Source organism: Panthera onca, chromosome B3, assembly GCF_046562875.1.
Source record: "Panthera onca isolate mPanOnc1 chromosome B3, mPanOnc1 haplotype 2, whole genome shotgun sequence".
Classification (NCBI taxonomy): domain Eukaryota; kingdom Metazoa; phylum Chordata; class Mammalia; order Carnivora; family Felidae; genus Panthera; species Panthera onca.
Genome location: NC_138344.1, coordinates 44,035,150 through 44,062,161, shown reverse-complemented (window position 1 = coordinate 44,062,161; position 27,012 = coordinate 44,035,150). Strand labels below are relative to the sequence as shown.

The window sequence follows — 27,012 nt, the reverse complement described above, 5'->3', positions numbered from 1 at the left end:
TGTTGTTGCTGTTACCATGCTGTCCTGCCAATATTTATTTAGATATATGTTTTCTTTACTGAAGTGTAAGCTCACAGAGGCAGGGACCATGGCTTGGTAATTTGTTCATTCGTTTTTAATTTAAACAAATTATTTTGGAATAATTTCAGATTTATAGATTTATAGTATGTTTGTTACAACTAAGGAATCAACATGGCTATGTGACACTTAAGTAAATTTCATAGCTCATTCAGATTTCACTCATTTTTCCTTAACGTCTTTTTCCTGTCCCAGGATGTCATCCAGGTACCACATTACATTTAGTTGTCATGTTTCCTTAGCCTTCTCTGGTCTGTGAGAATTTCTTGAACTTTGTTTTTGATGACTTTGAGAGCTTTCAGTCATACTGAGCAGGTATGTTGTAAAATATCCCTCAGTTTGGGTTTATCTGATGTTTTTTTTTTTCTCATGGCTAGATTGGGGTTTATTTATTTTTAAACACTAGCCCTGAGCTAAATACTTAGCATGTACCACCTAGTGTAGACCAGGCATTTGATTAATGGTTAGTGAACTGAATTAAATTCAAGTGCTTCTTTGGTACCTCCTATATAAACAGAACCCTGATTGATGCTTTTGGAGAGATGAAGTATGGACCTCAAGTTCTGTAAAGATCTTCCACACAGCTGAATAATAAAAGGCAACATGCAAACAAGTATCAAATAAGTGGAACTGAGAGAATGACCTACGACAGCTCAGGAGATGGACTAACGAGGGTGAGTGGGTGCAGTCAGCAAAGATCTATGGGAAGGAAGGCCCTGGAAAAGTGGGGAGGATTTAGAGAGGCTTTTTTCAGTTTTCAAGCATACCAGACTGGTTCTTGCCTTAGAGTCTGCTCACATGCTGAGCCCAAAACCTGAGAGACACCTCCAACTTCTCTTTTCCCCATGGCTGATGTCTTCTCATTGTTTAGGTGCAGGGCTAAATGTGAGTTCTGCAGATGACATTATCCAAATTAGGCTCAACTTGCCACTATGTCCAGAGATCTTGTCTGTTTTCTTCACAACTTTTCTCAATGTTTCCGATGATTCATCGTTCCCTTTATTGTCAGTCTCCCTCCCTGGAGTCTAAGCTCCTTGAGGACAAGTAGTGAATTTTGAGTTACTCTGGCAGAGTGCATTCCCCGGCAAACAGAGGTATTTGAATTATCTTGTTGAATGAATAAAAGGGTGGGTGTTGGATGAGCCTGAGTGACAAGAAGACGCATGAGCACCCGCTGGTAAGAGGCACTTGAATGGAGCAAGAGTGAACCAGGCAGGCAGGTGGGAATCTGCCAGGTCATGAGACTGATCACAATGGTGTCAGGTGATCTCAAATGGGGTGGCATAACTTGGGCAAAGGCCAATGCTCTAGGTGTGGGCTGCACAGAGGTAGAGGTTGTCCAGTAATTTTCCACCTTGGGGAGGGCAACAAGGGTTCATAGGACAAAGAATGGGGAATAAGGGAAAACTAGGGTCAAGGAAGGGGGAGGGGCTGGAGGAATGTCCGCATAAATTGAGAATGTATCCCATGAATTAGAACAACACAAGAGCTCCTGAGAGGCCAGGGAGGTACCCCAATGAACTTCTCTGGTGTTGGCACAAACGCGAGGGAGAAAAGCACACTCTGGACAACACGGAAGGTGAACACTTGGATTTTTCGATAGGATTCCATAGTAGGAAAGGACAGCCATCTTTGGAAGCATGAGGAAATCTAGAACAATGCAACTGTTTCCATTCTGGGCTCAGAATGGAAAGGATCCCATAGAAATCTTTATTTTCCACCATGTTTCCTACATGGTTACAAAGGACAGAATCTGTGTATACACCGCCGACCTTGAAAAGTATGTATTTTCCCATCCAAATTCAATTTCAAAACACGGACCAATGCAGTGTTTTGTACAGATTCTGACTGGAATAAGCTCAGGGGGAAAAGGCCTGGAAAGCACATGGCAAAGAAACTCTGAGAGTCCAGAGTATGATTTAAAAACAAAAAACATGGGATGTGTCGTCTTTGTGTACCCGTGTAAATAATTATGATGGTTGAACTCTGCTTATTTTTCATCCAACCTAAGTAACAGCTTTGAAAAAGAAAGATAACAGTGACCTGTGTGTATGAGAGTCCAGAGGGACAGTCTGTGACAGAGCTCACAGGGTTCCCAGGAAGACCAAGAACACGGTCCAACTGATCTTTCTCTGACAAGACAGGGCTGGGCAGAGGAAGGCGTAAAGAATGACTGCACTTGTACATCGGAAGGTCAGCACACGAGATCAGAGAGCAAGTCTGTTATTTCAAAAATATAGCCTTCGAATCCCCAGAGGGTAAGTGGATGAGTTCTGTTCACTAACTGGTAACTCCAAAATTCTTCCTCTCCTCTGTGCCTCCTTACGTCAGAGCTAGAAGGGGCCATATTAGTATTGGCCTATGTAGTCCCTTCATTTGACAAGGAAGGAACCTGATGTCCAGAGGACAACATAACCTGCCCAGAGTCAGTCTGATAGACTGTGCCTGAGCCTGGTGAGACCTAACACTGCTTCCCATGACAACCCTAAGCAGCCCATCTGAGGACTGACCACAAAATCGGCTCCGGTTCTACATTTTGATCTTTAGTCTCCATTTATTCGAATCTATGAACACTGTTCACCGTATTTTTCCCCCCCTCGCATTACTTTTGCAACAACCTTGAGGTGGTGGCGGGGGGAGGGGGAGAATAAAACAAAACACCACGCACATTCACATTCATTGTAATGAAAGGCACACCAGGTATCTGACCTAGACTCCTAGTTCCCTGCCAATCTTGAGCTCATCTAAATTCATTTCCCTAACAGAAAATAGGTGTCAACTTTGTAGATGGAAAGTAATTTCCCTGCAAATATCACCCAGAGAGGTTACTAGTGCTACTTGACAGTTTTATTATTACTTTTGTTTCAAGCTAAGGTGAGGAAATCTACATTTGCCAGGTAGCATGGTGGGGGGAAAAATGTAGACTTTTAAACTTTGTGTCAGTTTTACCATGGGAAGGAAAAGTAAGAAACAAAGAACAATTGCGTTGGCTGCAAGCTGAGTCCATCAAAGAGCATTTCACAGGATCCTAGCTTTCCTCCTTACTTCCCACCCACAACCTTTCCGATCCTGAAACATCAGAGAGGGTTGGAGGGAACTATTCTGCATCACCTGAGCAGCCGGCTCAGAAGTGGGCAGCTGAGTGGCTCGGCAGGAACTACTTGTAAACACTGCGTATCAGCTCATTCATAATGTCAGCCAACTGGGAGCAAGGTAAATTCTTTTACTCTTCTCCTGATTCAACTGAAGGCTGGTATGCTTTCATGAGTACTCTATCACGCTCTCTCTCAAAATAAATAAATAAACATTTAAAATAAAAAAGGAACGACGTATGTAATAAAATATGAATTAAAGTAGCCTTTCCCCATAAATAGCTATTCATGAAATACATATACGTGGCTATTACTAAAATACTCTTTTAGTTGTCTTTATGTTGTCTAGGTTTCATATCTAAATGTGAAATGTTTAGATGATACAGTACCTATGTATTTTCTAAAGGGTCGTATAATCTCGGATGTAGGATTGCCAGATAAACTACAGAAAATCCAGTTAAATTTAAATTAAAAATAAACAACAATTCGTTAGTGTAAGTCCAAATATTGCATGGAACATGCTTTTATTCTTGTCATTTGACATTGGGTGCATTAACTAGCCAGTTCATTTGTTATCCAGATTATTTTTTTCCTCTGCCTCCTTTTTTGACCTTTCACTTGCTTAATTTTAGGAACCCCTATGGTGGAGGGTAGAGACAGAAATACAGTTCAACCACATTGGGTGTCCTACTTATCATTGGCTGGGACACATGTTTTAGTAGGGAAAGAATGTGATATACTAGGTTGAAAACGGCAATTACCTGCATCCTCCCTATTACCATATAGACAGAACGAGCCACAGACTGATGTTTTCCAGAGTTTGGGTTTTACAGACCAGTAAAATGTAAAAAGAAAAGAAAGTTGTGACACTGTGAGAAGATTAATATATTTATTGTTGCCAAGTTTAAATGTGATCAAATAAAATGTTAAAAAATACCACACTGCCACTTTCAATTATTGTTAACTCATAAAAGAAAGTAACATCTGAATATCTCCAAAGTAGGAAGGACACACTCTTAGAGTACAGAGCAGTACTTTTTTTTTTTTAATGTTTATTTATTTTTGAGACAGAGACAGAGACAGAGAGACAGAGACCACTGGGAGGGGCAGAGAGAATCCCAAGCAGTCTCCATGGTGTCAGTGCAGAACCTGGGGCTCAGTCTCATGAATGGTAAGATCATGACCTGAGCCTAAATCAAGAGTGGGATGCTGAACTGACTGAGCCACCCAGGTGCCCCAAAAGAGCAATGCTTCTTAAAGAAAGTTGGCAGCCTTCCGATGTATAGTCATCGGTTTTGTGAAAACTCCATCCCAATGATGCGCAGGCCCTGGGATCTGAGAACACCCAGACCAGGTGATGCCGTGGTAGCCCCAGTAAAATGACAGTACCAATATCACACATCACACAGGTTTGTGCTGCTAGGAGAGAAGCACAGAGCACTTTCAAGTAAAGGAAAGAGAAGGTCGACTTTTGATGACCTTATGTTACTATCTAATTTAAGTATTTCATTTCAGAGAAGCTTATTAATTGTGTGGAAATATTAGGTGACTTTTGTCAGACCATGAAGCACTTCCTCCACTTAGAATAAACAGAAAACCTTTCTCTAAACTTTTCTAAACTTCCTTTGATGCACAGCCTGATCTCTGTGCTCTTCGTCCCTATGTCTGTAAAAAGAATGCTTAGCAATTGGATAATATGACATTGAACTTAAAGCCCCTTCATCAGAGAATCCAGAGATCTTTGACACTACAAGTAATTAGTAGTTATGAGTAATTCTGGCTCTTGTGAACTGGCAGAATGTGTGATCCTGGCCAAGAAGAGTTGGGTATTGGCCAAAAGGCAGGCGTCGTTGGGCAGGCCAAAAGGCAAGTCCCCAAGTTCAGACTTTCTATCATCCTTCCCATTTTACACAAGGAAAAACTCTACTGTAAAAGTGGAGAATCGTGTGAAATTGCTGAGTTATTAACAGAAATCATGATTAAAATCAACTTCCCAACCCAAGTCTTGTATATAGTTTCTTCTTGAGAAACACATATACAGACTTATTACCAGGGAAACTTTAAAGTTTTTTATTTTTTAATTTTTTAAGGTTTATTTATTTTTGAGAGAGAGAGAGAGAGACAGAGTGTGAGACGGGGAGAACAGAGAAAGAAGGAGACAAGCAGGCTCCAGGCTCTGAGCTGTCAGCACAGAGCCTGACGTGGGGCTCGAACTCGTGAACCACGAGATCATGACCCGAGCCAAAGTCAGAGGCTTAATTGACTGAGCCACACAGGCACCCCTGTAGTGACAGAGTTTTAAATTGTAATTGTTTATCTTACCTAATAAGTAAAAAAAAAAAGATATGAAACACATACACTCCCATGAAAAATCACTTCAACCTGAACTCTAAGGAGGCCAGTTAACATCACCTCCCAGTTGCAACCCCCCAGAGTCCTGCCTGAGAGATTCAAAGCCACCAGACAGTAGCATTCAGAAGGAGTGCTACCATTTTTTTTTTAACTTCTTAAATCCCACCCCTTCTGTAAAGACTGAAGCTCAGGTATTTTGCCCTCAGCTCTATTTAATATCAGCTTGTTTTCATTCCTCACTTGCTGTTGTTTGCCTTACTAATTCCGACACGATTATTCTTTTCAGGTCCAACTGAAGACAAGAGAGAGGTTTTGGCTTCGAGTCCAGGGTGATGTTTCACAGAAAGTCAACTCTCGTTCCAGGTACTTGATAAACATCTCACTAACTAATTTCTCACTGTCTTTAAGCCATTAACATTTTGGTTAACGAGTCCAGAGCCCTTCAGACCCCGTTTTCCTCCTACACAAGTAAGCTAATGAAACCCACGAAGGGCAGCTGGGCCCTGTGCTTGTCTTTAATGGTTTCTGTCACCCAGACCAAGCAGCCACGAGCATGACCATGGCACTGTGCATTGGGGTGTGCAGCCTCAGGGCAAGGGAAGAGTGCGAATAACTGTGGCCCTCAAATTGCAATTTAAAGATAGCTGTGAGGTTATCCTCTCCCCACGTGCTTCTCTTCCGAACCACCAAGTTTGAGGACAATGTGCTATTTTTACTTATTTTCAGTGGAAAGAACATTAAACCTTAGGGTGATGGTGGCATATTGCTGAATTATGTGTTTTAGCCTGACTAGAATAAATTTTTTTGTTGTTGTTGGGGACAGGGAAGAAAAGAGAGCTTCAAATCCAGAAAGAGAGAGGAGAGGGGAGAGAGAGAGAGAGAGAGAGAGAGGAAGAAGCTAGATTTTCCTAGTTTCTGGATTCTAGGTATAAAGAAAAAAGAAGAAAATAGCCACAATTAGTAATATGGTAATTAAACTGGAGGAAGCTATCATCCTTAAAAAGGCGTTTCTTGATAGATTTTGATTCCATTTGCCTCTAATGATTTAAAATGTGCTTTCTGCAATCAGAATACAGCTATGAGACTTAAAGAAAGAACACCTTAAAGGGCTTTGCAAATGCATGCGAAAGACAGTGACGCTTTCTCCCAAGGATACTTTGTTGCATCGGGGAAATGAATCAGAGACTTGGCCCTCAGTTCCCTCGGCAAGAGAAACCTGCTTGAAATGGTTAGGGCAAATGAGCTAGGGAAAGTACACCCTGCATTTTGCTTTTCATTTCAACAGAACAAAATAAAACCTTGGACTTGGCTGGAGACACATTCTGAGCCTTTGCGTCTTCTATTCTCTATCTGAGTCAACTCCAGGCAAGACTGCATTCTCAATGCCTTTATTTTCAGATCTGCCTCACTTAGAGGTTGTGGTGTGGTAGCATTAGTAGTCACGGGGTTTGTCGCCTTAAGAGTTACCCTTGTGAAATACCAAAATATTTTTGTTCAGGTTAAACATTCCCTTTGTTTCTCGGATGAACTCCTTCAGGAAGTGTGTTCGGTGCATATCCAGACGCAGTCTACAAGAAGAAGGTTGGAGAAGCTCGTCCAATTCCTTACAGAGACCATTCCTTCTACCCACGTAGGAAACCCGTGTTCTTCTCCTTTTCAGGTCTATCTTATCAGACTGGGAGAAAGAGACAAAAGCAACCCTACGTCACCACTTTGAGAAAAGAGTTGAGGTACGGTGCTCATAATTCCTGGCTTTTACTTGGATCAAGTATGGGAGAAAGGAAGAAAGAGAAGAGGAAACTAAACCTGGAGGAAGAAGAAAAAGAAGAAGGGCAATAGCTATCCACCCTCTCCCCCAGAACACCTAGCAATCTGCCCTTTTGAGTAAGCTGACTCGTAGTACACACTAGTGCTTCTATGGGCTTGGAGGTATCCAACTAGGCCTGCCATCAAGTAGAAGGCAGTCTGAAGCTGCTGAAGGAGAAGGATGCCTACCACTGGTTCTTTTATCATCATCATCATCATCATCATCATCATCATCATCATTGTAGTAGTCTGTAGGGGAGGAAAATTTTTCTTTTTCTTCTACCTGTCTTGGGTTCATTCCTGCAAATTAGATTGACAAAGGACAGGCAAATGAGAGAAAAACAAGCAAGTTTATTGATTCATGCAGCACACAACACGTGGAATACTTAATGAGGAATAACTCAAAGAAAGATACACCTGTAGAGAAGTGACAAGACGAAGGAAAAGGGTTTTAGACTTCTAGGGGCGGCAAACTGTAGGAAGATAGATATATGAGGGGAAACCTACGGAAGATAAAGATTGTTTTTAGTAAGGTTTGTTATTTAGATTCCTTTGGTGCAGACTCTGGGCTGATAAGAGGCTAGAATAGTCTCTGGTGGTTAAGAATCCTCCAGCCCTTAGGGGCACCTGGGTGGCTCAGTCGGTTAAGCGTCCGACTTCAACTCAGGTCACGATCTCATGGTCTTTGAGTTCGATCTCATGGTCTTTGAGTTCGAGCCCCGCGTCGGGCTCTGGGCTGATGGCTCAGAGCCTGGAGCCTGCTTCCGATTCTGTGTCTCCCACTCTCTCTGCCCCTCCCCTGTTTATGCTCTGTCTCTCTCTCTGTCTCAAAAATAAATAAACATTAAAAAAAACATTTAAGAATCCTCTAGCCCTTCCTGGTAGAGAGGGGGAGGCCAGAGAATTTGTCCTGAGTCTGTTTCTCCTCAATTGTCAAACTGAGGCTCAAAATAAGCCCTATCCCAGAATGGCATGTCTTAGGGTGGTAGGCTCTAAACCCCTCCACATTCAATTTTTCTTTCTTTTCATAAGGTTCTAAAAATAATATATACGCATGGTAGAAAATTTGAATTTAGAAAGACGTTAAAAGAAGCATGCAAAAACATCACCAAATTTTATCCTGTTAGTCAAATGCAACTACAGTTAACAATGGTTCCAGTATTCTTTCCTAGGATTTATCTTCATGAAACTGAGATCATTCTTTACAGAGAATTTCACACACCATGTTTTTGTTCAATTCATCAAAAGAATTTCCTCATGCCATTATTCTTTAAATATTGTTTTAATGGCAGCATAATTTTTCATCATATGACTCTGCTATAACTTGTTAATAATTTTCCTAATTTTGGACATTTAGGGCATACCTAAATTAACGTTTTATGTGTATGCATAAATGTTAGCCTTTTGGGGGCGCCTGGGTGGCGCAGTCGGTTAAGCGTCCGACTTCAGCCAGGTCACGATCTTGCGGTCCGTGAGTTCGAGCCCCGCGTCAGGCTCTGGGCTGATGGCTCGGAGCCTGGAGCCTGTTTCCGATTCTGTGTCTCCCTCTCTCTCTCTGCCCCTCCCCCGTTCATGCTCTGTCTCTCTCTGTCCCAAAAATAAATAAAAAACGTTGAAAAAAAAATTAAAAAAAAAAAGTTAGCCTTTTGAATTCTTTCTTTTTTTTTTTTTAAGTTTATTTATTTATTTTGAGAGACAGACAGCATGCATATGTGGGAAGGGCAGAGAGGTAGGGGGAGAGAGAGACTCCCAAGCAGGTTCTGCGCCGGCAGCTATGACTGACACAGGGCTCGATCCAGGAATGGTGAGATCATGACGTGAGCTGAAACCAAGAGTCGGATGCTTAACCCATTGAATCACCCAGGCACCCCTTAAATCAATACCTTAGAATAGTCTAATAGAAGGAGAAACACCAGATCAAAGAGTGTAATCATTTTTAACGTTGTATTAATTTGTATTAACACAGTGTATCAGTGTCTTCCTGAAACTCTGACTGCACTGACTAATGTAATTTAAAAATCTTTGCTACTTTGTTAGGTCCCTATTATTTAACTTGGTATTCACTGGTGAGGCTGAAAATTGTTTACTGTATAATTAGCTATTTGTATTTTCTCTTCTATGAATTGTCAGCTCATGACCTTTATCTGATAAGCTCATTAATTTATATAGACACTATATAATAAGATGATTTGTGCCTCCATTTTGGAAAAAAACATTTTCTTATCATTTGGCTTTTTGGCCTCTGATTTTGTTATGGTTATTTTTGACACACGGAAATTTTGTATTACTCTATATTTCAACTTATTGACCCTTTACTCAGTGACCTCTTCCATTGCTTTAAAGTACAGAAAAATCTTCACCCACCTAGAGTAGATAAATATGTAGAGATTACTCTGTTAGCTATTTAACTTCTGAAAAATAATATTTCTTTATCTAGATCTTGTTATATGGTATGATAAAAATAATTCTTTTCCTGATAAGCTAACAATTATCATAGGACCACTTGTTGACTACTTGTCCCTACAGTTTTTTCATGTATTCCATATATAGATATTTCAGTTTATTCTTACATACGCAAGATTATATCTGGGGGTTTTCTAACTGATTTCTTTGCCTATTCTTTTGCCAGTAGTTTCATCACCCCCAATTTTTTCAGAAGTTCTTTTTAGCTCTTACACTGAATTCCTTAAAAGATGGCCAAGATGATATACAAAGAAAACTGTTTAAAGAGGATGTCTGCCTTTGAAGTTTGAGGTCTTAGTTGAAAAATATAGTTCTTCTTGTGTCTATGAAGGATGGAGCTCATGCTATGACACAGAAAATCAGGAAGGACTTTCTTGGTTTCTTGACAGTCATGGGAACAGTGATATAAAAAAGAAGAATTATATATCTTTTTGTTCATCTCAAGCAAAGAAAATGTCCAGCGAGAAGATTAAGATATTTAATGCTAGAAGATCACCTCTGCTTGGACTTCTGGGGCACCAGTAAAGATACCAACCCATAGACCTGTAGAAAATTGCCAGAAATCGTCACAAAATGATATAGGAGAGAGAGCCTGAATTACAGTGGTCCCCATTAAGGTTCTAGAAAGGATGTGCCAAATAATTTTGTTTTGTGTTTTAAGGCTTAACAGTGAAATCTTAGAGTGTTGAGATTTTAGGTGACTTTTTTCTTTCTCTTTTTAAAAGTTTAATTGTGTTTTCATTTTACCCCAAATTCCATACGTTTTTCCTGCCCCCTTAATAATGGTCTGTTAATTAGTTAACTTCTGGAATACAATATTGGAAGCTTTAGCCCCAAGAAGTGCAATGGTACAAAAAGTGGGTTTTCTACTTCTCCATCTCTTTTCCTTAGTAAATATAGCAACACTAAAACTCATCTCATTAGAAGATATTTTGTGAAAATGAGACAGGACATTTCTAAACTAAGTGCTTTTCCTCCGAATAAGATTTAACCCAAAATGAAGTTGGGGACTTGAAGCAGGTATGAAAAAAACTTTTTTTTTTTTTTTTAAATTTCTATTTCTAAAGCTAATAAAAACCCTTTCACAGTAGGTTTTCTTTCTCTTGACAACCAAGGATTGATACATCTTGCATGTCAGAAAGTAGAGGGCTGTATGTAAGTAAGTGCTCACTGGACACAGTTCTTTTCCCCTGTAAATTCCCTTTTTGTGATCCAATTGGCGCTCTTTCACTGTCTTGAAAATTCCCATTTTTCTTTAACGGTCTCTACTCTCCTGTTTTCTTTGCTCTTCTTAATTGTTCTGCTTTTCATTAGTAGATAATTCTCTCTGGCTGACCAACAGTGAGGAGGGTCAGAGTCATGGACAATATACCATATCTGGTTTAGTCTGGCTCCAGAAAAGCTAAACTGTGCCTCATCCTCGAATTAAGTTACTTTAAGTATAAGTGATAATCAGCCTCCATGGCAATGATTTCATCATACTAAGCGCTTGAGAATACCTGCTGCAGTTTTTTCACCTCCCCACCCCAGGCAAGTTTATCTTTGCTCTTAAACCATCAACGGCACTTTGTATTTCTTTTCCATGCCACATTGAAAAGCAATAAAAATCAAGCGCTGTACATATCACTTACACACATAATCAATTATGTAATAGTCCATTTCCCCCTCAAACCTTCCGTGCTTGTTTTCCTGTCTTAGAGTAACACTTGAAAGTCATCAAAGTGCCTACAGTGCCAGCAGCTGTTGGTGTTGGGGGTGGGGGAGCACGGCGCATGTCACATCTTTGCTCTAGGATGGACGTCCACGTAATTTCTTGGAACAAGGCTTCTAGTGGATAGCCCGGTGAGATGGAGGAAACTTCCTTCCACTCAGATACTGTCAGGGCCAATGTGCCTTTCGGGAGAGATGGTCTGTGAGATTCTGAACATTGAAACTGTAAAAAAAATTGAGCTGGACAGATCCTTGCCACCACTTTTTCTGCTAAATATAGATAAGTTGTCATCGGCTTGCACAAGCAATTTCCAGCTACAGCTCCTCAGGAAGGGAGGCAGGTCCAGGGGCTCGTGTCTCTGGCAGTTAAACTGCAGAGAGAGGAGTGGACCTCCACTCAGAGGTTGTGAGCTGCAAGGGAAGGGGGCAAGAATGGAAAGAGGAGAGAGGCATCTTAGCTTTGGTTGAATATAATGGCACACTGGGGGATCTGTAGCAAATGACGGTAGTGGCTCTCATTAGGCATCAGTAACTTTGAAGAAAAGGTGTGTAGAAGGAGCTCTAACCCAGAGTCTGCCCTCAAGGTCCCCCCTCTGCCAGCACTTTGGAAAACAATGTGGTAGAGTGGGAAGATACTATGAGATACCTAGTCAAAGAGTCCTGAGTTTGGATCCCACCTTAACCTGACCCTGTGTCTGATTTGGAGTTACTGAAATACTCTGAGCCTCAGGGTCCTTCTATATAAAATGTAGGTAAACTAATATCTCTCTCACAGTATTATTAGGACTAACGATAGGATTCAAGTACACGGCACGGCTAAGTACTCATCTTTGCTCGGTGCCCTTCTCCTTCTTCCCTGTTAGGCAAGTCACTTAAGCTTCCCTGGACTCCAGTGGTTTTTCTTTTAGCAAGTCCTACTGGTTGTACCTCTGAAATATAATCAGAATGTACCCACTTCTATTTCCATGGCTATCGCACCAGTACAAGCCACTGTCATCTCTTGCCAGGGCACTGCAATAGTTTCCTGACTAGTTTCTCTCCCTCTGTTTTTAAACCCTGTATAATCTGTCTCTGCACAGCAGGTAGATAGAACTTTAAAAAAAAAAAGTAAGTTAAATCATGCCACTCCCCTATCTAAAGCCCTCCAAGCGCACTTAGAATAAAATCCAAGCTTCTCACTACAGCCTTTGATGCTCTGTGCGATCTAGTCCCTGCTTATCTTTGTCTTCTTTGACTCCCATCTGCTATCACTTTCTTCTTCTATTAATATTTTCCAACTGTACTGGCCTAATTTCACTTCCCAGAACACATCAAGTTTGTTTCTACCTTGGGGACTTTGCTTTTGCTGTTTCCATAGCCTGGAAGAAGCTTCTTCCAGCTTCTGCAGCGGTTGAAACCTTTTCAACAGTTCGGGCAGGCGATCCCTCCTAAAATTTGTCTTTCCTCACCTAGTGTGTCTATCCTAGCCTATTTTACTTTCCTCAGAGCACCTATCATGACCTAGAATTATGTGAAATTTTGCTTGTCTGTTTTCCTCTTGGGAATGTAAACTCTGAACAAAGGGGACTATATATATATATATATATATATATATATATATATATATATATATACATATATGTGTATATGTATATATATATATATATATATACATATATATGTGTGTATATATATATATATATATATACAGAATAAGCCTAGAACAATGCATGGAGCAGAGTAAGTACTCAGAAATCACTTGGTGAATGAATTAGGAATGAATACGTAAGATAAGGTGGTAAGATCTTCTTAAAAGTTTGTGACTAGATTTGACAGTCTTTCTATGCCCTTTCCATTTCTAAAGATTCTAGAATTCCTTGAACAGAAAGTCTGAATCCCAGAATAATTTTAAAGAAACATAGTTTAGAAATTTTTCAAATACTCAACATAGAAAAATTATATTAGGTTTGCCAGACGGAGGCACTCTGGGTATCTGCTTTAACGAAAAAAAAATAAGAAGGACTTATAATTTGCATGTGGAGTATTTGTATGTAAAGGGATCCTTTTAAACTATTTAAAAATTGTGTTCCTTTAAGTAGCATTTAGATTTTCTGAGCAATCCTATTTACAGTTGGCTTAGCACATCCTTTCTTCACAGATCTTGAAAGGGAATATGATTCCACAGCATAACACATCTGCTAAAAGAAATGGCTCAGGTAAGCTCAGGCTTTGTGACTTGTATGTTCTTCAGCTCAGGGAGGTATTCATACCATTGTGCTCTGGGCAAGTGAGTCCATTTCTGGGCTGTGTTACAAGAGGGACACTGTGGGGGCACCTGGGTGGCTCAGAGCCTGGAGCCTGCTTTGGATTCTGTGTCTCCCTCTCTCTCTCTCTGTCCCTCCCCCTGCTTGCACTCCATCTCTCTCTTTCTCTCTCTCTCTCAAGAATAAATATTAAAAAAAAAAAGAGGGACACTGTGCAAACTGGATCACATCCTAGGGAAGAAACTGGAAACCGTGTTAACAAAAGAAAATGGGAAGGCCTAAGTGAAAGGAGAGGAGATTGTAAAGGCTGGCAGTTGTCAAATATTTGAAGGTTTCTCATAAAAAGGCAGATTCTGTGCTGCATCTTCCATGGGACAAATCTAGAACCAATGAGTAGAAGCTACTGGAAAGCAGATTTTGACTCAACAAATGGAGAGAATTTCCAACAGTCTGTCTTCATACATAAGCAAAAGCCTGCCTGTAAATACAATGAGCAGGTACCATCACTGGATGATTAAATTTGGGGGCAGGCAGAAGAGCAAGGATTCCTCTTATTGCAGGTGGGCAGCACAGACACTTCCAGCAAGCTCTCATGGAAATCTCTTCACACATTCCAGGCTGGCTAGCAGGGACTAATAATACTATGTGATCTGTATCACATACCGTTCTAACAGTAACATATGGGATATGATGAGTGCCGTTTAAATAACAGCTCAAGCCCAGAAAACTTTGAGTTTCGGAAGTTAACTTAGAATTTCATAGATCCATGATTTCATATTCTCACCTGGAAGCAAGTTACTGGCTATTTCCTGCCCAAGAGATTTCTTCTCTGGAAAGCTGAAGGAGGCTACTACTCTTCTATATCCTTGGTGAAAGACAGGTTGTGTTCCAAGCATAACCCTGGGTTTAGGGATAGCCGATAAGGCTGGAGAGTACAGGGTTGAATTAGATCACCTTTTAATTTGTAGCCTAAGAACGGTCTGTTATTTTTACCTATCCCTTCTGGCAGGGGCAGCTGGTAACTGGAGGCAGAAGCTGACCTTCCACAGCAACACCCCCAGCCTGACCCCTCTTTTCTCCTCCTTTCCTTCCTTTGCCTTTCTTTAGAATTCCTACGAGCCTTTGCATGCTTAGCATGAAAATGAGCCCATTTTATTTTTGGAACCCACAGAGGCAGCCCTGAGGGGAGTTATTGTGTTGCTTTTAGCAGCTAAACAAAAAGGTGTGAAATCATTTGCTGGCTGTTCTAGAATGGGAACAAATAAATAAATAAACTGAGAAGGAAGGTTCAGGACAGTGTGGGGCAACTTGGACAGAACCTCGTGACAGGCTTCTCTGAGACTTATTAGTAACCAAAGTGGCTGTAGGAATGTCTGTGCATTTTTCTCACCTTCCCAGGAAGTTATGAGAATAGCAGGGAAGCCACCGGGATGTTTTCTTTTTTTTTTTTTATTGATATATTTTCATACCATTTCCATGTTGCTTTGAAAAGGACATAAGGACGGGACTACTTTGAGAAAATTCCTTAAAGTCCTTTCTAACATTCCCTGTGCAGAGAGAGTGAGGTAAGAAGAGGGGACAATTCACCAGGCTGTTCTAAGAACTGGGGACTCCCCCTGAATGCTTCTGTGGACATGTATTGAAGTCCTTACAGGTCTTTCACGACTTAATCACATAACAGTGGTAAGAGACACAGACCTCAAGCAACAAAGACTTCTTGTGAATCTTGAGGTTTTGGTCTTATGCTGATAACAGTGGTTGAGAGCAATCTCCTGTTTGGGGTGCTGAGGGCCCTAGATACTTCTCTTCTTGGAAGAGCATCATATTTTGAAATACCTCTTCATTAGCAGGTGCATTTCAATGGGCATCTATGGTACAGGATTCCCTTTTTCCTTTTTTTTTTTTTTTTTTTTTTTGCAATTTTGGAATCTTTTTTAACCTACAAAATATTTAAAGCATATAAAAATGCAGAGACTTGGTAAATGTACATCCTTATTTCCAAGATTTTACAATTGCTACTTGGGCTCTTTTTAAAATGTTTTTATTTTTATTTTTGAGGGGGGGGGATGAGTGGGGGAGAGGGAGGGAGGGAGGGAGAGAGAGAGAGAGAGAGAGAGAGAGAAAAAGAGAGAGAGAGAATCCCAAGCAGGCTCCATGCTCAATGCAGAGTCCGATATGGGGCTTAATCCCATGACCATGGGAACATGACCTGAGCTAAAATCAAGAGTCAGATTTTCAACCAACTCAGCCACTCAGGCAACCCTAGGCTCTTGTAAAAAGAAACTAAATGTTATGGTTGTGCCTGCTCCCATGCTTCTTTCTTCCTCTTTCCCAACAGGCAAACTCTCTTCTGCAGCTTATATATGTCCTTCCATTCTTGGCCTTTATGCAGGCTTGCCCACGTAGCAGCTTGGCTTAACAAATGTGGCCTTTGGAGTATTTCGGCAATCTGGCTTTAGTGACTGGTGGGCATCACCACGCAATGGGGACTAACAGGGCCTGTCTTATTAAGGTGGTTAAACCTCCTTATATCTAGTATTCAGGGCAACATTACAATATAGTCAAACAGCAAGATAAGACAGATCTTTTTAAAGCACTATTTAATCGATTAACTAATTCAGAGAACAGATAATACTGATTGCCCACTTCTTGTCAGGGACAAGGCCATGTGTAGGGATATGGTGAGTCACACACAGACAAATGGAAATTAAAACCACTGTAATATCAAAATTTTTCTTAGAAAAGAACTGTGTTTCTTAGGACAATTCCACAATAAGGGGTGACCTTGAAGATGCAGGCAATAAGAACCAAGAGACAACTTAACTGAACTAAGCAGGGCTGTGGGGGAAGGGGAGGAAGGAGAGAGAAGAGGGGGAGAGGGAAAACTAGGAACTTCAGGGTGAGACAGAGAGGAGAGACAGGAGTGGAGGAAGGGACAAAGGCAGAAGACAAGAGGGCATGTGGCAGAGTGACTGAAGTGCAAACAGTCCATGGTGGTCCACCCATGGTGGCTGGAGGGCTGTGACAAGAAGGTCCCTCAGGAGCCATGCGAGGTTTATGTTTCTGTAAGAGAAATCCATTGTTTGCTACCCATCCTTCCCCCCGCCCCAGTAAAATGTTCAGTGAAATAGATTTTTTTTAATCAAGTAAGAGGTGGATTTCATATACATGTGTACATATGCATATGTATGTATGTACATATTTATCCATGTATATATGCACATATGTGTGTACATAGAGAGACATGTACATATTGTAAAAAAGACATCAAATGAATGGAAATGAATCAGTGGAGTGCATCAACTCAGAGCCAGGGATGACTGGAAACACAGCCCTGGGTGCCTTCCCCTTAAACTCCCAAACCTCGGAGCTCTCAGAAGTCCTGGCTTTCCGTATGATACAGGGAAAGTGCAGTGAGAGACTTCTGAAAGGACAGAGAGACCTAATCTGACACTGGAGTTGAGGGCTGAGCTTATTATGTGTTTTAGTTTTACACTGAAGGTTATAGGGAACATGATTTGAATATGGGGGTGGATTCTGAAGCCATAATTTATCACACCTCTACCATAGTTGCCTGGATGTTCTTCTCCCTTGTTTCCAACTAGCAAACTCCTGCTTCTTTCTTTAGGTTCTATTTAAATGTCACTTTATCTGTGGAGCGTTCCTTGACCCCCAGGGAGGGTAATTTTCTTCTTCCGGACTCCCATCTGTCTCCATAAATATCTGTATTACAGCACACATCACATGGTATTATTGAACCTGAATACAACAGAGTCGACCTCAAGGTATTGCTTTGGAATCCCCACTGGCCAGCAAGATATGTGGCCCCTTTGCTGAATAAATCCTGGGTATGTGAGCAATAAAGGGAAACTTAGAGGGGGACACATAACTTCAGGAAGAGCAGAACCCCAAGCCCCTAAATAGTTGCACCTCTCTCCCCCAACAGCTTTGCTGTGACATACCATTTGTTTTTCCCCTTGTACCTATTTTGAATAAGAACCCATCGCTCCCCAGAAGTAAAAGCAACGTAATAGTCATTTGTTTGTTTACTTCTTCCCCGTGCCAAGACCCAGGGTGACGAGGCTGGATTGCACATGGGGCGTGGGCATCAGAAACTGGGAGTCTCACCTTGCCCGGCCTGTCTGGCTCGTATGCTTGGGCAAGTCACATAGCTCCTGTGGGACTCCGATTCCTCACCCAGTGGTAATGACCAGCCTCACAGGGTGGCTGCAAAGCTTAATTAAGGATTGAGAAGGAGGCAGAAAATACAAAGTGCCTCACACACGCAAAGAATTTTCTTCCCGTATTTATTTTTGGGCTCAGTAACCTGTGGTAGGAAGTGTTTATGACCTAGAAGAGGAACCCAGTGAAAAAATGCGACTACTATTCTCATTCATTCTAAAATGGCTCACTTGGTACGGACGGGAAAATGGACCACACACTTATTTCTTTTATTCTAGTTCGTTCTGTGGCCCTTGCTGCCAACTTTGTGTGTACAGCTTGCTACCTCTAGGTCTCAGTTTCCTTGACTACAAAGACTTTCTCCCTGATTCCCTGATGCTCAGATGTGTTGTGAGGCCTTCAATTTTTATCCCAGTCCCTATACTTTTAAATCTGCTCAGAAACAAGGTTCGCGGATGGGACACAATATTTGTGAGCAAATCCACAGCGGTTGGTTCCCTGAGCCCAAAAAGAGGGTCTTGTAAACCTTTGCAAAAGCGACTCCCCAACTCAGACTGGCTCTGTGACACCTACCTCTCTTCTCAGCACCTGGAGACCTTGGCAGGTCCAGGGTTTCCATCACTCCCAGGGCCTTGGCTTTGTTGCTAATTGTTGGCTGGATGACTGAGCAAAAGGACAAGTAATCCCAAGGCAAGAGTGAGAAGGTAAGAGAGAGACAGAAAAGCACACCGAACAAGTGGTTTGTTACCAAAAAGCCATATTGTTACCACTACATTTTTTCTTTCTTTTTTTTTTTAATGTTTATTTATTTTTGAGAGAGAGAGAGAGAGAGAGAGAGAGAGACAGAGACAGAGTGCGAGCAAGGGAGGTGCAGAGAGGGAGACACAGAATCTGAAGCAGGCTCCAGGCCCCCAGCTGTCAGCACAGAGCCCAACGCGGGGCTTGAACTCACCAACAGTGAGATCACGACCTGAGCCGAAGTCGGACGCTTAACGGACTGAGCCACCCAGGAGTCCCACATTTTTGGTTTTCTAATCATAGAGGCTGTCTCTGTGCTAGGGATGTTCAAAGTTCAAAGTTGTTCAGAAAGAGAAAACACGTGTCATATGCTGTGTTTGTTGCTGAGAGAAGAATAGAGGCCACAAGGTGACCATTATTTACACAGCGCCTCTTCTATACCCTCATCCTGCCCCAGCTGTCTTCAGAATCCCTGGCATCACACCCTGGAGGCAGGTGGGTCAGCCACATGGATCAGGTGAGGAGGAGGAAGTGTGAGACGGCTATTACAGGCTGCCCAGCCAGGTGTGGTGGTGGCTTTGGAGAGGTGTGGGGCCACCAAGGCTTATATAAGGAGGAGGCAGAACGTAGGCCAAAGGGGAAAATGTAACATTGACTTTGACTGGCTAACTGAACATGAGGCCGACTGAGGGAGGAGAGAGAGGGAAGGATGGAAGACTTTGGAAAGCATGACAGTGTCTCATTTGTATGCAACACGAAGGTACCTTCCACATATAACACAGAAGGAGGTGGAGATAAATGGGAAACTTGATAGGCAGTAAAACCACAAGCTATTTTAAACATATGCAAACATTAAAGAAGACTGGTATTAGTAGAATATGATATATATCCTAATTACATCAACATTAGATGCGCTGTTAATACCATTACTCAATGTCATTTAAAAATCACTTGGGGGCACCTGGGTGGCTCAGTTGCTCAAGCATCTGACCTTTGACTTCAGCTCAGGTCACGATCTCACGGTTCGTGGGACACATCCCTGTGTTGGGCTCCACGCTGACAGCACAGAGCCTGCTTGGGATTCTCTCTCTCTCTCTCTCTCTCTCTCTCTCTGGCCCTTTCCCCACCCCAATCTCTCAAAATAAATAAAGAAACATTGAAAAAAAATCACCTGAAGAAAATGTAAAAATAATTTTTGGAACTTCAACCTTAGGCGCTCACACATCATTTTCTTAGGAAAATGTGGCCATTGGAAATGTTGGACAGATTTTTTTTTTAAACCAAAGCATTATAACTTGTCTCCAACATGCCGGGAGTAAAATTTTCTATAGAAGCACTATTATAGAAAAATGCCACATGCTACGGATTAAGCACAGCTAATCACAACACATGAAAGCAAATGGAGCGTGTTCTGAGGGGTGCAAATACGTTGGAACCTGTCTATCATGAAACACGGTCTGAACAATCCTTTGAAAAATAGCCCTTTTGCAAAGAGAACTTATTACTAACTTCATGGAAGTGTCTCAATTTCAAATGGGGTTAATTTTATATACATTGATAATGGAAACAAAAGACAATATGAAAACATCCTTTTAGTTCTAAGCACCCCTCTTATTTGGGGGTGGGGAAGCTTTCAGCGATTCCATAGGTATCTCACATTTAATATATGGGAGGCGAAAAGCAGTGCCGGCTAATCCCAACACTTAAACTGCTACTTAACCATCCAGCTGTTAAAAGGAGTCCAGAGGAATCGTTAGCTACAGTAAAGAGGTTTCTCAATCGACATCCCACTCTGAGGTCAACTCTCGTCACAGGTGCACTTGGCTGTGAGGCACTTGTAATGTCAGAAGCAGATATGGCTGCCAAGTTCAAGTTGCCATGACTCTGAACGTAGTATAACATTCCACTCCTAGCCAGAGCCCATAACTCTCACGGCTGTTCTGATGAGGGCCCTTCTTGGTACCACTCTGGCTCACACCCACTGGCTACAGTGATGCAGCAGGTGAAGGACTTAAGTGTCACTAAGTTGGTTTCCAATTGCTTCCAGGAAAAAAAAAATCCATGGCATATACGATTCTTACATCTGATACCTGGCAAATTTCCCCTGTGTTCACAGGCTACAGAGATGGGATCTGACCACTGCTGTCATGGCCTTAAGTGCTGTCTCCCACACTTTGAGGGGTCTGAAACACAGGCACCAGGGAACATTAGCGTTTTGGAGACAAGGTGTAGGAAAACACTACATGTACCTGAAAACTCTGCCAAGCACCTCAGGCCTGACATGCCGTTTCTTAGCTCTTCCAACATCAGAACATTCTGTCTTAGGAACTGTCACCTCGACATCTTATGCTGGTTTTATGGTGTTGATACACATCTACCAGAAAGGAAGCCAAAAGGAAGGACTCACCACTATCACTGTCTCCTGCAAATGATCCCCCTGCTTTGCTCCTGGGCGTTTTTCTCCACGTATTGTTCTTGGGCTGTCTAATTTGTCTAATCCGTGGAGCTGAAGTTCCACAAATATTCCAATAATAAACAACAGTGCTAATTACCAGAAGGGCCCTCGAAAAGTAACAGAATAGCAAACTCACTTTAACTTGGTCTTTGTGTCTTTGGTGATTAAAAGGTCAGAATGCTACGGTTTTGTTTGCAGCGTCATTTATGTTGACATTTTCCCCAGCGGGGTCAAATCTTCAATGTGAAAATAAATCTAGAAACTTTCTGTCACACGCTTTTAGGCTGTGTCTTCCAAACGCCACCCTTTGGGAGGTAAGCACAAGTCATGGTAACTGGCCACATCCTCTATCTGTGGAGGTCTAAGAGTTAGCAGAACTTTATCTTTATGATGAAATGGCCTTTAGAAGTGGGTATTGCCAAGTTCAGAACGCGAGCATCATTACTGAGAAAGAGCACTTTCCTTTTAAACAGAGAAACCAACAGCCATGCACTACAAGGCTTGAAAAAAAAAAAAAAAAAAAAAAAAAAAAAAAAAAAAAGGGAGCTACCGCAAAACAAACAAATATTCAGCTCAGTTTCAGGAAGTTTCCAGAGGATCAAACAAGCCTTTCTCTATTGAAGTTGTTGGGGGAACATTTATGCTTACTTCAGCCTTAGTTCCTATTTATGCGCTGGCTTTTATACATCGACCTCAGGAGGGCATAACGACTTCAGGTTACTCACAAAGTACCTTCAGAAAAGGCAGCCTGGAAATCCCACCCCCAGCAAGGGGGAGGGGATGCATTCAAATCTGAATTTGTTTCCAAACCACTGCTCTGTCCTTGAGGCCAGGATATCTCAAAAACCAGAGAGAGGAATTCCACTGAGAGAGGGTGAGAAAGATTGCTCGTGGTGTGAACATGCCTGCTAGGAGAATGCCTTTTCTCCTGGGTGAAACTGGCAGACCAGAGAGTCTATTTGGGGAGCCCTGTTTCCACTCAGAAGAAGCTTGCCATTTTCTGCTGGTCCCTGGGGAGAGGATTTGGTGCACAGTTGAATGGTCAAGCAAATTCTCTTCCGCAATAAAGGGGGAACTACACCACCCCTTGGCAAACAATACTCCTGTTTTATAAACCTATTACTTTTTAGTTCTTGGTGTCATTCATGCTTTTCACAATGTTTTCGTTGGTGTTTTTACCCCCATTTGACGGATCAGAACATTGAGGCTCAGTAAGTCCCAAGTTGCACAGTAAATATAGTACGTAGGAAAGCTAAGATTCAAACCTGGGTCTTTGAGCCTCTCATGCCGGACTTCTTACTAACATGCCAGATCGGCTCCTAATTACATCCTTTCTAATAACCCACATTATGATTGGTGGGAAGAGAGAGAAATGTTTGGAAAAAAATACTAAAGAATTTAGAACGGGGAGTGGGCATGCAGTAGAGGGAAATGTGGTCACTTGGTTGTTGTTACTATGTCCCCATCTTTTCATGGGAGTATTCCTTTTAAAATCTGCATGTTGGAACCTGCTGGTGAAATTTAAGTCACATCCTGCATACGGTGCAAATTCACATCAGAGAAGCCAAAGATGAGGAAACTGCTGGCTCTAGAGGCATCAAGTCTGAAGGATGCACACACCTAAACAGAAACACCAAATGACGCTTGCTTCTGGAGAGAGTCTCCTGAAGGTTATCCATACTTTAGCAAGGACAAATCTTCAACAAGCAGAGTCTTCCTATTTAGGTATCTCCTACTACATACATGCCTAATTTATACAGATATCCACTTGGCTTACTTTGGAGCTTAGGAAAAGCTTCCTATGCTGAACAGCTTCCCTTTTTTCATTACAATACAATGGATTTTGATCATACTATGTGTGACTATTCAATGGCACAAAATTGATGTGCCTCCCCCTACCTGGCCCTCTTCTTCCATAACATCCATACCCTCAGGCACACAAGGCGGCTCTCACTCCAGGAGGCTTCTGGGAGCAGCGGCTCTCTGTACCCTCCTCCCACCCTAATCTTTTTTAAAGTTCGTACATCATGTCCATAAAGTCGACTATCCCTTCCAGAGTTTCGAACAGCCATTTTAGTCACCTAAATCTGAGAGAGATACATTTACAATCCACTTTAGGTTTATGTGGGGAACCATAAATATCAGGCTTGAGCCCTGAGGGCTAGAATTTCATGGGCCATTAAGCATGTCACCAGGTGGAAAGCTGTCAATAGCTGGATGTGAGTTATAGTCAGATAACCACAGTCGGCCTGGCTTAAGAAAGTGTAACCCCAATCAGAGAGGGGTGTCCTCCTGCCCGCCTCCATCTCACTCACGCTCACCAGTTTTTCCCTCCCTCCTCTGCACTCCGCTCTTGTTGGGTCTTTAGACTTGCCCCCCGTGCTAGATGGCAGGCTGCCTTTCTCTTGCCTAGATTGAAAGGCTAGGTGACATATGGAAAGAACAGGAGATTTGCAGTGAGGCGGATCTGGATTTAAATCTCTGTTCTGCCATTTGTAGCTATGACATGATGTACAAGTTATCTGACCCCACCTTGGCTCCAGTTTTTCCCAATTGCAAAATTATTAAAGATAGTCAATAGCGTAAGAAAGGTAGGCGTAGGGCCAATAGGTAGAGATTATAGGGAGAGAGATTTCCTGCCTAGTAGACAGAAGAACTTTTTAAAAACCAGATTGGCAAACCATAAGAGACTCTTAAAAGCTGAGAACAATCTGAGGGTTGATGGGGGGTGGGAGGGAGGGGGGTGGGGTGATGGGCACTGAGGAGGGCACCTGTTGGAATGAACACTGGGTGTTGTATGGAAACCAATTTGACAATATATTTCATATTAAAAAAATTTCACGAAACTAAAAAAATAAAATAAAATAAAAACCAGACCGGCTCATAAGTATAATGGGCTGCATTGAAAAGAAATGAAGAAGTTAACATCTTCTGTTGCAGGTTTTGTGCCTAAGCTGGATGCTGAGTGGAGGGTCCTGAGAATTGATGGGAGTTTAGCCTGGCTACTTCAAATTTCCCTGCTAATCTTCAAATTTGATGATTCTTTGATTTGCATATGTGTCCTTCCAGAAAAGCCAAGATAAATCTTCTCAAAATCCCCAACAGAGAATAGAAGTAAAGTGACATGATTTTTTTCTCATTTTCATTTTCCTTCTAGAAAACTAATCCCTCCCATGTTTTTCTCCTCCATTCAATTAGTTGGTAGAGAATCCCATTTCCACCGAGTGCTAGAACACATTTAACCATTGTGAAACACTTAACACAAACCACATGGCCATAAGTTTTCATGACTCCCCACTACACAAATAGTTCCATTTTTAGAAAAATCAAAATTCTCTCTGCTGCCTCTTGCTCTCCTTCCCTCCATTGTTTCTGTTTGACCAGCTCGGCAGTACTCTCCCATCCTGCCCTCTTGCTGTCTGAGCCCGTGGCACCTGCCAATAAAAGTGATGACAGACTTTAATGTTCACGCAGGTTTCCAACAACAGAGTTCACTTCATAATCACCAGAGTTCAGCTGGTAAGCCTGATCTGAGTGACATCGGATTTTTTACCTGAGATGTTACACTGTGCGCTTTCATTTCTACAGGTTATGAACCACTTTGAAAGTGAATTTTTTAGCTTGCTAGGGGCAATGACCTATGAGCCTGCAGACAAATCCCAACTGATTGGGTAAAGCCCAAACCCTTGTTATAGTGCTTGAGTTTGCTTGGAAAATTGGCTGCCACGTATGAGTCATAGACACAGGGTCGACCTCTGGGAGACACTGTGTGTGTGTGTGTGTGTGTGTGTGTGTGTGTGTGTGTGTGTGTATGTGTGTGTGTGTGTGTGTGTGTGTGTGTGTTTTGAACATGCCTGGGACATGAAGCAGATCATAAGTGTGTCTTACAAACAATGACTTCTGTTTGGCCAAAGTATCAAGGGCAGCCTTACACTGGAGGAGGGCCATAGGAGATGAAGGCCATTGTGCCCACGGAGGGATAGGCGTGCCAAGGCTGCTCACAGAGCACTGTCCTCACTGACTGCCCATCCATCAGCCAGATCTTGGGGAAGCATGGGCTTGCACCCACACGATGTTAGTTATTCAGCTATGTAGTATTGTCCCTATTTTACACACGGAGCTCAGAAAGGTTAAATAGCCTGCTCACAGCCACATTACTCCTACTTGGTTGTAGAGGCAAAATGTGACCACATGAGGATGCCTCTGGGCCTTGGGACTTTTCATGACACTGTACTCTTTGGGTGGCTTTTAGTGCAGAGTCTGACTGTACCTGTCTATCAGGCCATGTTTTAGCCACCCGGCCTCATTTTTGTTTTCTGCCTCTGATATTATATTTCTTGCTATTTGTAGCCAGATTATTTCTCCCTCTCTAAGTTGGTTCTCTTATTTGCTTAATGTTATAATTTATGTTTTGAATTCCCCAGGGCAATATTTTTCATGTTGACATTTTCAAAACTACAAAGAACTTGAGGGACAATTCAAGTCTCAACGAGAGCATGAACTCTACCAGGAGAACCCTGGACTTTGTGGCCAACACTTGAGATGAAGAAGTGTGTTCTCTTCTTTCCCTGTGATAGCTGCCTTTTGGGATGGTCGGGATTTAGAATGTCTATCATTTTAATCAAAGTAGCTAGTGACTCATGACTTGTTGACCAAAGTTCCTCACAGGCTAAGGAGAGAGAAGTCTTATTTCTTCCCTTTGCAAATAAAGATTCCAATCATTTCATGCTGAAATCTGGACGATGCAACAATTTAGATATATACCGTAAGATGCTGGATGATATGGTTAATGTTCTGTTTTGAAGGTAGCATTTTATAAGAGGGAGATTTAGTTTTAACCTTGATACAATTTGAATTTAACAGACATACCCTCTCCATACCTATTTCCACTGAAACTTTATGGCTAGAATAAAGCATCAAAACCAAACAGGCAGACAAGGAAGCAAGCATACAAAAAACCTACCCCATTTTGTCCTTGCGTGTGCAACCAGAACCTATGCTCTTTGGGGTAAGCAAGGCCGTGTGCTTTGCTGCAGTAGGCTGAAAAATGGCCCCTCCTCCCCCTAAGACAGCCACATCCTAATCCCCGGAACCTGTGATTATGTTACTTTAGATGGCAAAAGGGACTCTGCAGATGTGATTAAGTTAAGGACCTTGAGATGGGAAGATTATTCTGGATTATCCTGGTGGGCCCAATGTAATCACAAGGGTCCTTACAGGAAGGAGGCTGGAGGTTTCAGAGACACAGAGGTAAAGTGATTATGGAAGCAGAGGGACAGAGAGAGGCTGGAAGTTGCTATGTCGCTGGCTTTGGAGGTAGAGAAAGGAGCCATGAGGCAAGAAAGGAGCCATGAGGCAAGGTGGATCTAAAGCTGGCAAAGTCAGGAAGCAGATTTCCGTAGAGACTTTCAAAGGAGCCAGCCCTGCCAATGCCCTGACTCTAGCCCCACTCCTATCAGACTTTTAGGAGTCCAGAACTTTAAGAGAAGAAATCTGTGTTGTGTTAAGCCCCATACTTGTGGTAATTTATTACAGAAGCATTAGGAAATGAATGAATTTGCTTCCTATTTACATCTCTCGTGACCAGCATAGTCCTTGGCATATAATACGGACTCACACGTTAATATTTACCGAACAGATTGAAAACGTAAGGGAAGGAAATCATGAACACAGAATGTACCAGACATGGCAACATTGAGTGGTTTAAAAAACTCCCAATTTCTGAGGACAAGAAAGACATTTTTTTAAGGCTCCACTGGGTGTACAGCTTCCCAGTTATTCATGACATGACCCCAGAATTTAGGCAGCTGTGTATAAGCTCTTCAGGTCCAGCAAGCTCTTTCCTGGGGGCAGGTGGAAGAGACCACAGGCCACGATAAAAAGCGTTTAGAGG

The 27,012-nt window shown here is 42.0% G+C and overlaps 1 protein-coding gene and 1 long non-coding RNA gene across 8 annotated transcripts in view; one reads left to right on the top strand and one right to left on the bottom strand.

Moving 5' to 3' along the window:
• Nucleotides 1-27,012, bottom strand: part of RORA (RAR related orphan receptor A) — a 712,204-nt gene that overhangs the window by 132,554 nt on the left and 552,638 nt on the right. The window lies entirely within an intron of this gene.
• Nucleotides 1,443-26,120, top strand: LOC132670447 (uncharacterized). Of its 6 annotated transcripts, none has more exons than XR_009606688.3 (6): nucleotides 1,443-1,657; nucleotides 2,223-2,336; nucleotides 5,809-5,885; nucleotides 7,183-7,252; nucleotides 13,639-13,696; nucleotides 17,373-17,461. It is a non-coding gene; the product is annotated as an uncharacterized LOC132670447 (long non-coding RNA). The 6 variants fall into 6 exon arrangements; XR_009606683.3 differs by having other exon boundaries at nucleotides 2,219-2,336; XR_009606685.3 differs by lacking the exons at nucleotides 1,443-1,657; nucleotides 17,373-17,461 and adding exons at nucleotides 1,679-1,858; nucleotides 25,544-26,120 and having other exon boundaries at nucleotides 2,219-2,336.